Source organism: Nannospalax galili, unplaced genomic scaffold, assembly GCF_000622305.1.
Source record: "Nannospalax galili isolate Female #2095 unplaced genomic scaffold, S.galili_v1.0 scaffold184, whole genome shotgun sequence".
In the NCBI taxonomy this organism is placed as follows: domain Eukaryota; kingdom Metazoa; phylum Chordata; class Mammalia; order Rodentia; family Spalacidae; genus Nannospalax; species Nannospalax galili.
Genome location: NW_008351649.1, coordinates 1,962,061 through 1,972,580, shown reverse-complemented (window position 1 = coordinate 1,972,580; position 10,520 = coordinate 1,962,061). Strand labels below are relative to the sequence as shown.

The 10,520-nt window shown below is 43.0% G+C and overlaps 1 pseudogene; it reads right to left on the bottom strand.

Moving 5' to 3' along the window:
• Window positions 1-1,178: 1,178 nt before the first annotated feature.
• On the bottom strand, window positions 1,179-2,064 carry LOC103746438 (annotated as a pseudogene).
• Between the last annotated feature and the right edge of the window lie 8,456 nt (window positions 2,065-10,520).

The following is a 10,520-nucleotide window of genomic DNA, read 5'->3' as shown; positions in this document are numbered from 1 at the left end:
AAAGGAACTAACAGGCTGTAGGTAAAGCAAATGAGGGAGAGTTAAGGAAGGAAGGATTTTAAATATTAACAATTAATTCAGTCCTGCAAAAAAAAATTTAACACTTAGTAACACACTAGTGAATTTTATCTCCAAAGAGATTAGTGCACTGACAAAGTATCTGGGTAACAATGGAGAGCTGTGAACAGCAGATACCAAAAACACCTCAGCCTTGGATATCCCAAGGTGTCGAAGGCCTTCACTGATCACTCCCTTTGCCAGAGGTCCACCAAGACCTTGCAGCATGATCACCCGTCTGCTGTACTTAAAAACACTCAGCAGCAAACTTAAGCAGCCAAGAGTCCCCAGAGGTCAAGGGGAGCAGAGAAGAGAAACATGTTAAATGTAATCTTAAAAGACAGTAAAATAGGACACAATACCCATGCAAATACCAGCGATGTGGGCACGTCCCAAGAAACAATACATAGGAATTTGGGGGATAGTTTGAAAAATCATGAAGAAAGCTCACTGGGAACTGAGCTCTTCATTTCAAACATCTCAGGACTAGAATACCCTCTGTCTACCAGGCAACCAATGCCATTTGTTTTATAGCAGGGATGCAAGTGGTCAATGACACCAAATAGCTTTACACAGCAACTTCTTAAAGTTTCCTTCTGGGCTGAGGACCACGCCTGTAAAGATTCAAGTAGCCCGGTGAGGCCAATGCAGCAGATTCCAAAGGGCCTAAAGTCTGGCCCTTCCTTCCCCAACATAATGTCAGACACATAAAATCAGTCACATTACATTTTATATTTTGAAATATGGAAGCATATTTTAAATACTTTTAAGGCATTTATTTATTAAAACATTCTCTGCCAAGATTTCACATTAGCTTAAAGTTCAATTCAGTCTTTACATTTCTCTGAGGTTTCCACCTCAGTGTATTACAAAAAAAAAAAAAAAATACCTTCTCCATCAGTCAGTGTGACCAGCATCCGCATGGACAGCCCGTGGTCAGCCTCTTTGTTCCTCCTGGTGAACCAACTAGATGTTAATACTGCTCTGCTCCAAGGTAACAGCTCCTAACCAAACTCATTGGAAAAGGAGTGAAACTTCTTGCAAAGTGCACTTTTAGGAAGAGGTACCTTTTGTTTATGAAAAGAAACGGTGACTCCTCTAAGAATAATCAAAGGGAGTACTTAACAGTTAAGCACATGATTTGGAGTGAAGAATTCGAATGTTTCTCTGCAGGTCCAAGCTGTTTGATACTCTTCTTGTTCTTCCTGTGGGACCCCTTCATCAGATAGCACAAAGCCTTCATCGGTGGCCTAGAGAATATCGACAGTCCTCTGCAGTACAGGGTCGTTCTCCCCCTCATTCTCCTGGCAAATCGATTCAATGTTCCTTAGCTTTCCAAAGCAGAAATCTCTCTCTTTCTCCGAGTCTTCAACAGCAAGCTTCAGTACTTTGACTTGCTGCATCAGCTCGGCAGCTTCATCATCCCCGTTGCCCACACCGGGATTCTTTCGCACCATCTCTGGACCAGCCTTAGGCGCTGCAGTAGTTCTCTGTGTTGCAATGGGTCTCTGTGGAGTGGCGCTGCCAGAGCTGAGAGTTTCTTCGGTTTTTTCAGAGCCGGAGCAACGTGGGAAGGAGCCACTGCAGTTTCCTGGCCTCGGCCGGCAGCTACAGGGTCAGACTCTTTTCCATCATAATTTGCATCAAAAAACTTCTTAAACCACTGAACAAATTCAAAATTGTCCTGAAATTTTCCTTTTCCTTATTTATCCACAGGAATTATTTTGTCAACACCCATCCTCTTGGAACCTGCTTGGAGCATTTTGAAGTTCTGGATATATTCATGTTCTAGCTTAACTTCGAATTTCACTTTCTTCGAGGCAATGGAGCTAGAGAATAGCATGTCCGTAAACTGACAGTACGCAGCCCCTGAACATAACTGTTCTATCTTTGTCAGATTCAACTGCAGAGACTCATTGATCCAGGCCAGCCTGTCATGTCGACTTAGGTTATCACTGGTGACTGACATCGAGTACACGTTCACTGCCATCTTTGGCTCTCGGTGGAACCGCGTCTGCTACCGTTGCGCCGGGTTCTGGGTCCGTCTTCTAAAGGACCTTTTTTTAAAAAAAATTTTTTGTGTGTGTATGAGTATATTGCCTGCATTTATATAAGTGCACCCATGTTCTGCAATACCCACAGAAGTCAGAAGAGGACATCAGATTCCCCTGGAACTGGAGTTACAGACGGTTGTTAATCGCCACGTGTGTGCTGGGAATTGAACTCAGGTCTTCTGAAAGAGCAGCAGTGCTTAACCGATGAGCCACCTCTCAAACCCCCTTAAAGGACCTTTAAGATAATTCTTAAAACCACAGTTACAGGGACTGGAGAGATGCCTCAGTGGTAAAGAGCACTGGCTACTCTTGCAGAGGACCCAGGCCCTCTTCTGACCTCCATGGGCATTGCATGACACAGGAGCACGTACCTACACACACACAAAATAAAAATAATAAATTTTGTATGGTTTTATTGAAGGCAGTAAAAAGGCTAATGTCATTAAGTTAAAGTTATTAGGCAAGAAGTCTTCTAAGTAATAAGACCTAACCCTTCTGTGAAACCAAAGGCCCCCTCTACTAATCTGAAGCAATGGCCTCACTCCAGCAGCTCCTAGGTTCTCTCCTGCCACTCAGCAGGCAGTGAGGGTCTTAATGTCCTGCATTCATAGCTAGCCTGTGACACAACATTCCCCTGACAGAGTTTTTACTCATTCCAAAGAGGCCAGGAATGCCAGGCTGGGGGTGGTGGGACACAGGACGGGACGGGTCCGGATGGGGGCAGACAAACATTCTAAAGCTAGATCAGTTTTTAGCTAGCCCCAAACATAGGGGACAGAATAGCAGAATGGCCTGGAAGGATCCAAAACAGAGCCCCATTTAAATAGTAGTTTTAGACCCACACAGAGGGTAAAAAATATTAATTATAGCTCCTCTTCCCTGAGTGTCCTTCAAGATGGCCTCTAAGCCTGGCTTCCTAAGTCTAAAACAGAGGAGTACTCAGACACCCAGACATCTAACAGGGTCAGCCCCTCAGTGACAGGAATGCTCTGGAACGGCAGTAGGAAAGGGTTCTGGCAAAAAGAAGTGCCCAGGGAGAAGTGACTCCTACAAATCCATTTTCTTACTGTTCTTTGAAAAATAGAAACTCCATCCCCTTGTCCGCCACCAAAGAACTCTAGAGGCCATGAGGACTGTCCTAGCCCCTCACCAGACCCCTGAAGACTTAAATGGGTGTGAGATCCACAACAAGCTCCAGGAATCTCAAGAGCAGCCACACTTTTCTATTAGCGAAGTGTTCACATAGTGCACTCTCATCCTGTGTTCATCAAACTGGACCATCAAGGAGAAAAGCTGAACTTTGCCGGGATCACAGACCTGGAAGAGCCAGGAACAGGTGGGCACTTCTCTCTCATAGCATTCAAAGTTGGAGTGAAGGAGCTCACTGCTCAGGGCCAGGCAGATCCCTTGACAGTAAGGGAAGTTGAAAGTCTTGGGTTCCACAATGCACTGGCCCCATGTAGCTCTGTGAAGGTTCACCTTTTGCTCCTGTAGATGACAGAGCTTCTCTGTGGAGAGATGAACCTGATCACAATAGAATCTGCCTCCTGATGATTCGGGCTCAGGATCAGCTGCTCTACATTAGAGATAAAGGATCCCTGGACATAAGGCAGGTGAAATAGAGGTGATTGTAGGACAAGACTATGAACTGCAGTACTGCATCTCTCTTGTCTTGGGTACTGGGACATTCCTTCAGGCTGGTATCAGAGACATCAGTGGATGGAGTCTTTTCCTCTGTCAAGAGGGCAGGTACCACCTCCATCCAGTATGTTAGTAAACAGTAGATCTCCGATAATAACCCTCTCTCTGACTGATAGGATGAGAGATAATGGGGAAAGAGCCCGGGAAGACTCTTTGGGGACCCCTTTGAGGATCCTGGAACCCTAGAATCAGCTCAGAGGCGTGAGTGGCAATTGGTACCCTGAAGATAGCTGTATCAAGGAAGTTCCCAAGAACCGAGCTGCTTCAAACTGAAGAAGCCAGTAACTATGTAGGAACTGGATGCATTTGGATGTGAGGGTAAAGCCATGTTGTCTGGAAGGGGAAAATTTCATTTACACGAGAAGGCAGAATCTGAGTGGGACAGTCCAGTGGCTCTACCCAGCTAAAATGCATGTACCAAAGGCCCAGGGCCAAAAGGCCACAGCTAACCCAAGAGCTGCCTCTCCCATCACAGCCAGCCCCCATTGTGTCACTCTCTGAAAAAATAGCATTTTTTTAAAACCACAGTTGTAGACCTAAGGACTTTTAGTTCTATCTATTTTCTCTCCACATTTTTTTTTTTTTTTTGGTCTTTTTGAGACAGGGTCTCCTTGTAGCCCCAGCTGTCCTGGAACTCACTATGTAGACCAGGCTGGCCTCCAACTCACAAAGATCCGCCTGCCTCTGCCTCCCAAGTGCTGGGATTAAAGGCATGCACCACCACTACGCCCAGCTCTCTCCACATTTTAAATCTGTTGATTATTCAAGATTGCTTGGAAGTTTGTCATTTCAACCAGTTCCAGCTAAAAGATCAATATATATGAGTTAACTCCTTAACTAATTTGAAACCAAGAAAAGGTTTTTTAAAGGGGGGAGGGGGAGACTTCTGAAAACCAACCTGCTGTTGATGCAAAAACACAGCTTTTCCCTCCAAGGGAATAAGAGGAAGTTTATTCTAGAGCCAAATATAAGTTGCCATGGCCTGGGAGCAAAAAATTCAGGTTGTTCCCAAAGATCCATTACATCTTGGAAGTGGTTACAAGACATTGTATTAGTTATACAACAAGGAAAGTCATAAATCAAGGCATTTACCAAATGCATGAGTAAGGACCACAGCTGGGAGGTCCAGCAAACAAGACTGTCTCTGCCATAGGCTTACGATTCTATCTCATGACATTCTTAGCATTAGGATTGGTAGAAGCTTGCTGTCTGTTAATATATTTTAAAGGTTTTGATAGTCACAAGACTATTAGGCTGGATATAGGAATGGGCAATGAATGGCTTTCAAAGGACTAAAAACAGGCCTGAAAAGATGGCTCAGTGGTTAAGAGCAGTTACTGCTCTTGCAGAGAACACAGATTTGGTTCTCAGTACCCACAAGGCAGAGAATAACTGCAATCTTTAACTCCGGTTCCAGAAGATCCAGTGCCCTCTCTTTTCTAGCCTCTAGCCTCTGTAGGGCACCATATAACATACATGCAGGCAACACACTCACACTTTCTGTTTTTAAAAAAGGACTAAAAGCTCTGGGAGAAGAAGGCTGTCTACCTGATGAGTTTGTGCCGAGGAGCTCAGAGGGTGGGCGACTGTGACCAGTGATAGTCATGTATATGGAGATTAGAAATGCATATGAAAACGTCTCAATGTCAAGAGCCGTGGAATGAATTTTTCTGGATGAAACTGTGTGTTTTGACAACGAAGTGGAGATCTTCTTTAAACGTTGGAACCTCATTTAATTTTATCTCTTATAGAGTTTATAATGAGTAAAAGATTATATAAGCGTAATAATTCATCTGTAAACCTAGAAATGTACAGCCAATTTTGAAAGAGATGTACCCTAGCTCAAAAAAATGTTATTGAGTAGGTTAATGCTGCTGTAATGATATGCTTCTTTTAATTAAAAAAAATAAATAAATTTTTAAAAAAAGGACTAAAAGCAGCCCAGGATGATGCGTCTACACCATTTTAACTTCTTTATAGTTGTGAAGTTTAATCGTTGGGTCTTGTAGAATCTTTAACACAGGCGTGGGTTGGTTTGTTTTTGTCTTCTTTTCCTTTAGTAAACTTCAGTTTGCCCTGCTGAGCCAAGTAGCACACACTTGGATCCCAGTACTGAGATGGAGGCAGAAGCAGGAGGAGACTGAAGCCAGCCTGGGTTACACAGCAAGACTCTGGCTCAATACAAAAGCTCAACGGATGCTTTGCTGTTTGGTGGACATACAAAAGTGTGTGTGTGTGTGTGTGTGTGTGTCTGTGTCTGTGTGTGTCTGTGTGTCTGTGTGTGTGTCTGTGTCTGTGTGTCTGTGTGTGTCTGTGTCTGTGTGTCTGTGTGTCTGTGTGTGTGTCTGTGTATGTGCGTGTGTGTGTGTCTGTGTGTGTGTGTGTCTGTGTGTGTGTGTGTGTGTACTGAGAAAATGTTTCATCTTTTCATTAGTTCGCAAACGGTGTGTAGCTGCTGCTGGTCTTGAACTCCTGATTCTCCTGCCTCCACCTCCCAAGTACTAAAATTACAGGAACGCACTACCACACCCAGCTTCTGTCTTTCTTAAATTAAGACCCTAAATTGGCTCAGGAGTGGGCCAGCCCCTATATGAATAAGTATCGACTCCCCGAATAAAGTCTTCACACTCCTTTGTCCTCGGAGAGCATCACTCCCCTTCCCAGATGCAGGTAGTGAGTCTTTCTTCACTCTTCTGACTTGGCTGTGCTTATTTTGGCTTTGTGATCACCAAGATGGGAACTCACTGTGCTTGGTTACACTTTGACATTTTGTTTTTACATGGCACAAAGAAAAAAATGCTAAATATATCTGAATTTATGTCTACACCTAAAATTGTGTTATGAAAAACACATACTTCTAAAAATTATTAGTCTACACAGTTGCTAAAGGTTGATAGCCGAATCTAACAACAGGAAGGGAAACAATTCTGTATGTGAGGAAATAAAACGTTTTAGAACTGGCACTTGGAAACCACGCTTGCTTAAAAAGCACTGGCTCACTTAGGATTGCAGGGTAGCTAAAAGAACAAATCCTAGCAATCTCTGCCTTTGTTTTACATCTCTCTCTTCTACCTCAGGTCGGTCACCTGCTTGAACATACACGTAAGCATGCCAATCAGTCAGAATGTAAAACCACCAGTAATACCTAACCTATCTCATCCCCTTGGAGATTACAGGCACGATGATAGGAGTAACCAAGGTACTTACTGTCAGCTCTTCAATGCCCTGTTCCAGACACCCAGAAGATATCTGAAAGCCTTCTGTCACTGTCCTCAACCTGTAGTTACCTTGGATTCCAGGAATAGCAGACCTCATAGACAGATCACCCCATGATGAGGACACCCCTGAGCAGCTGCCATCATCTCATGGGAACTGGATTGCCCCCTCAAGCAATGGGGACTTCTTGGGGGCCCTTGCATAACAGGAACTGAGATAATGATCAATTGGCTCATGCTTTGACCAAGGCTGCTTAATCACACATACCTTCCCAACAGAGCTGTGTCAGTAAGAATCCCTTCTGGCCTTCCCCAGTGCTTGCATTTGCTTTATTTGAAGTGTGTGGTCAGACCTGACATGTTGGAGCCCCCAGAGTCAGGCAAGCACAGCAGACAAAGCTAAACCCAGGGGATTTTGTCCATTGGAAGAGACACTGGGTGAGATTCCTCATTTCTGATGAGACATGCCACATCAGATACTATTAAAGACCTTCTCTCCTGAAAATCTTCAGGAAGAAACTCTGGGATTTGTATTTGTTTACCTTAAATGTGCTCCAAGTCCTTGGGAGGACACAGCCACAAGGACCTCAGAAAAACAAGTGGCATCTGTCTGCAACTGTGTCCACAATCCAGAACGCCAAATAAATGAGGCCAAAACCCCTCCAACAACTTTTTTCTCTAAATTTTTATTACATTTATTTGTGTGTGTGTGTGTGTGTGTGTGTGTGTGTGTATGTATGTGCATGCACGCCCATGTGCAGTGAGAGGACAACTTGGAGGAGTTTGTTTTTCTCTTTCTACCATACAGAACCTGAGAATCAAACTCAGATCTTCAGGTTTCACAGCAAGCACCTTTAACCCACTGAGCCATTTCGCTGGTCCCTCTAACTTTTCTAATGACCCTTATATTTTTAGAATATATTTCTATATAGATATTTTAGAAATTGTCTGAGATGCTGGAACTGGTGACAGAGGTCTGTAATCCCAGTAATCACAAGTTCAAGGCCAGTCTAGTCTATTTAATGAGACCTTCCTTGTCTCAAAATGAAAAAATTTTTAAAGTCTTGGATACAGATCAGTATTAGGGAGCTTGCCTAGTAAACATGAGGTTTACTGGGCTCCATCCTCTGTACAGTATAAATGAATAGGAGATATTTGAAATTTGCCTTGGTATATTTTCTTAAATGGTGAAAAAGAGTGTTGACCTTGATTATTTTTAATTTTTTTATTTATTATTTTTTATGTGTATCAGTGTATTGCCATTGCCTGCATATATATAAGTGCACCTGTGTCATGCAATGCCTCTGGAGGTCAGAAGAGGGCATCAGATCCCCTGGAACTGGAGTTACAGATGGTTGTTAGCCATTATGTGGGTGATAGGAATCAAACCTGGGTCCTCTGCAAGAAAGCAAGTATTCTTAGCTGGGCATGATGGCACACACCTTTAATCCCAGCACTCAGGAGACAGAGGCAGACAGATCTCTGTGAGTTCGAGGCCAGCTTGGTCTACATAGTGAGTTCCAGGCCAGTCTCAAAAAGACAAAAAAGAACAGCAAGTGTTCTTAACTACTGAACCATCTCTCCAGCCCCTGAGCAGCATTTCTTTATTGAGCTAATGTAAGCTGTCAGAGAACAGATAAGCCTGTCCTAGTGGCTACAATGAGAACAGGCCTGTCTGAATGTCACATGCAGAAGGCAGAGTATATATCAACCTGCCCCAGGGCTACCTCAACAGGCCTGACTGCTGCGGATCTTGTCTAGGAGTGATGTAGACAGACCTCCTCACCCATGCCTGGCCTGGGCTCTTGAGAACATGACCCCCAGATCAGACTGCAGGAAAGGAAGAAATCTCAACCAGTGCCTGCCTTTGAATAATTCTTTACCTTAAAGAGCGGCTGTGTCATGCAATGCCCACAGAGTTCAGAGATCAGAATAGAACATCAGATTCCCCTGGAACTGGCATTACAGATGGTTGTCAGCTGCCATGTGGGTGCTAGGAACCAAATCCAGGTTCTCTGCAAGAGCATCCAGTGCTCTTAACCGCTCAGCCATCTCTCCAGCCCTAACTTTGATGATTTTAGTAAAACAACAAGTGATGATAATATCGTTTTTTATTATTAATCATGGGGGGGAGATTCTACATTTTTTAGTGTGTGCGTGTGTGTGTGTGTTTGTGTGTGCGCGTGCATGCTTATGAATGGAGGTCAGAGAACAGGTTTCAGGAGTCAATTCTCTCCTTCCACTATTTGGGACCTGGGGATCAAACTCAAGTCCTCAGGCTTGGCAGCAAGTGCCTTTATCCACTGAACCATCTTACCAGCCCCTTATTAATGTTTTTGCTGTGACTCTTTGCTAATCCATACCTACTACATTGAACTGACTCTTCGTACTTGAGAAGACTCAAATTCTACACAGCCCCCCTCATTAGTAGATTCAATTTATATAAATAAAGATTCTAGGTTTTAGTCTAGCAAAGCTCCTTTTTAAATCTGCTAAAAGAAGCACCCATTTAGAGTATAGCTGAATTTTGGATCCAAAACCCCGTAACCAAAACATTAGAACTGCTTCCTACTAAGGAAAGAAATGAACTGGGTCTGACCAACTAAATCCAGTGCAAAAGTTAGGGTTAAGGACCTGTGAACCTTAACCTTTCATACAAAGCATCAGTTACAGAAAAAGAATACATTGGCGATAGGCATGGTGATTCACACCTGTAATCAAAGCACTCAGAAGGCTAAGACAGGCCATCACCTTGAATTACAGGCCAGCCTGGGTTACATAGTGAGTTCAGAACAGCCTGGGTTACAGAGTGAGATTTAAAACAACGACAAAGAAATAGAAAGGATTTTCTATTTTCCTTTCTGATTATAAACTAAGAAATAAGATTTAGCTATATCCACAAAAAGTTATGGGAAGCCAGTTTCTCACAAGTCTAGCCTTTTGTTTCTACCCCTCTTACTGATACTTGGTACACAGGAAAGGAGCAGTTTTGTTGAGAAGGAATTCAAAACAATATTGTACAACTGTCTGATTTCTGTAATGTAGTTATCTGTTTACATCACCAAACTGGAACTGAGGTAACACCAAAACAGTAAAACAAATTGGAATTTTTTTTATTTTTTAAATATTTTATTTATTTTTTCATTTTATGTGTATGAGTGTATTGCCTGCATGTATGAAAGTGCATCCATGTCGTGCAATGTCCATGGAGGCCAGAAGAGGGGCATCAGATCCCCTGGAACTGGAGTTAAGGACAGTTGTTAGCCACAATGTAGGTGCTAGGAATCAAACCTAGGTCCTCTGAAAGAGCAGCTAGTGTTCTTAACTGCTGAGCCATCTCTCCAGCCCAACAAATTAGATTATTAACAGAAAATAAGAGTTATAATTTGGGCACTAATCTTTCTTTTTTGTAACTTTTTTAAATATTTTATTTATTTTTTATTTTACATGTATTTGTGTATTGCCTGCATGTAGGTAAGTGCACCCGTGTCAT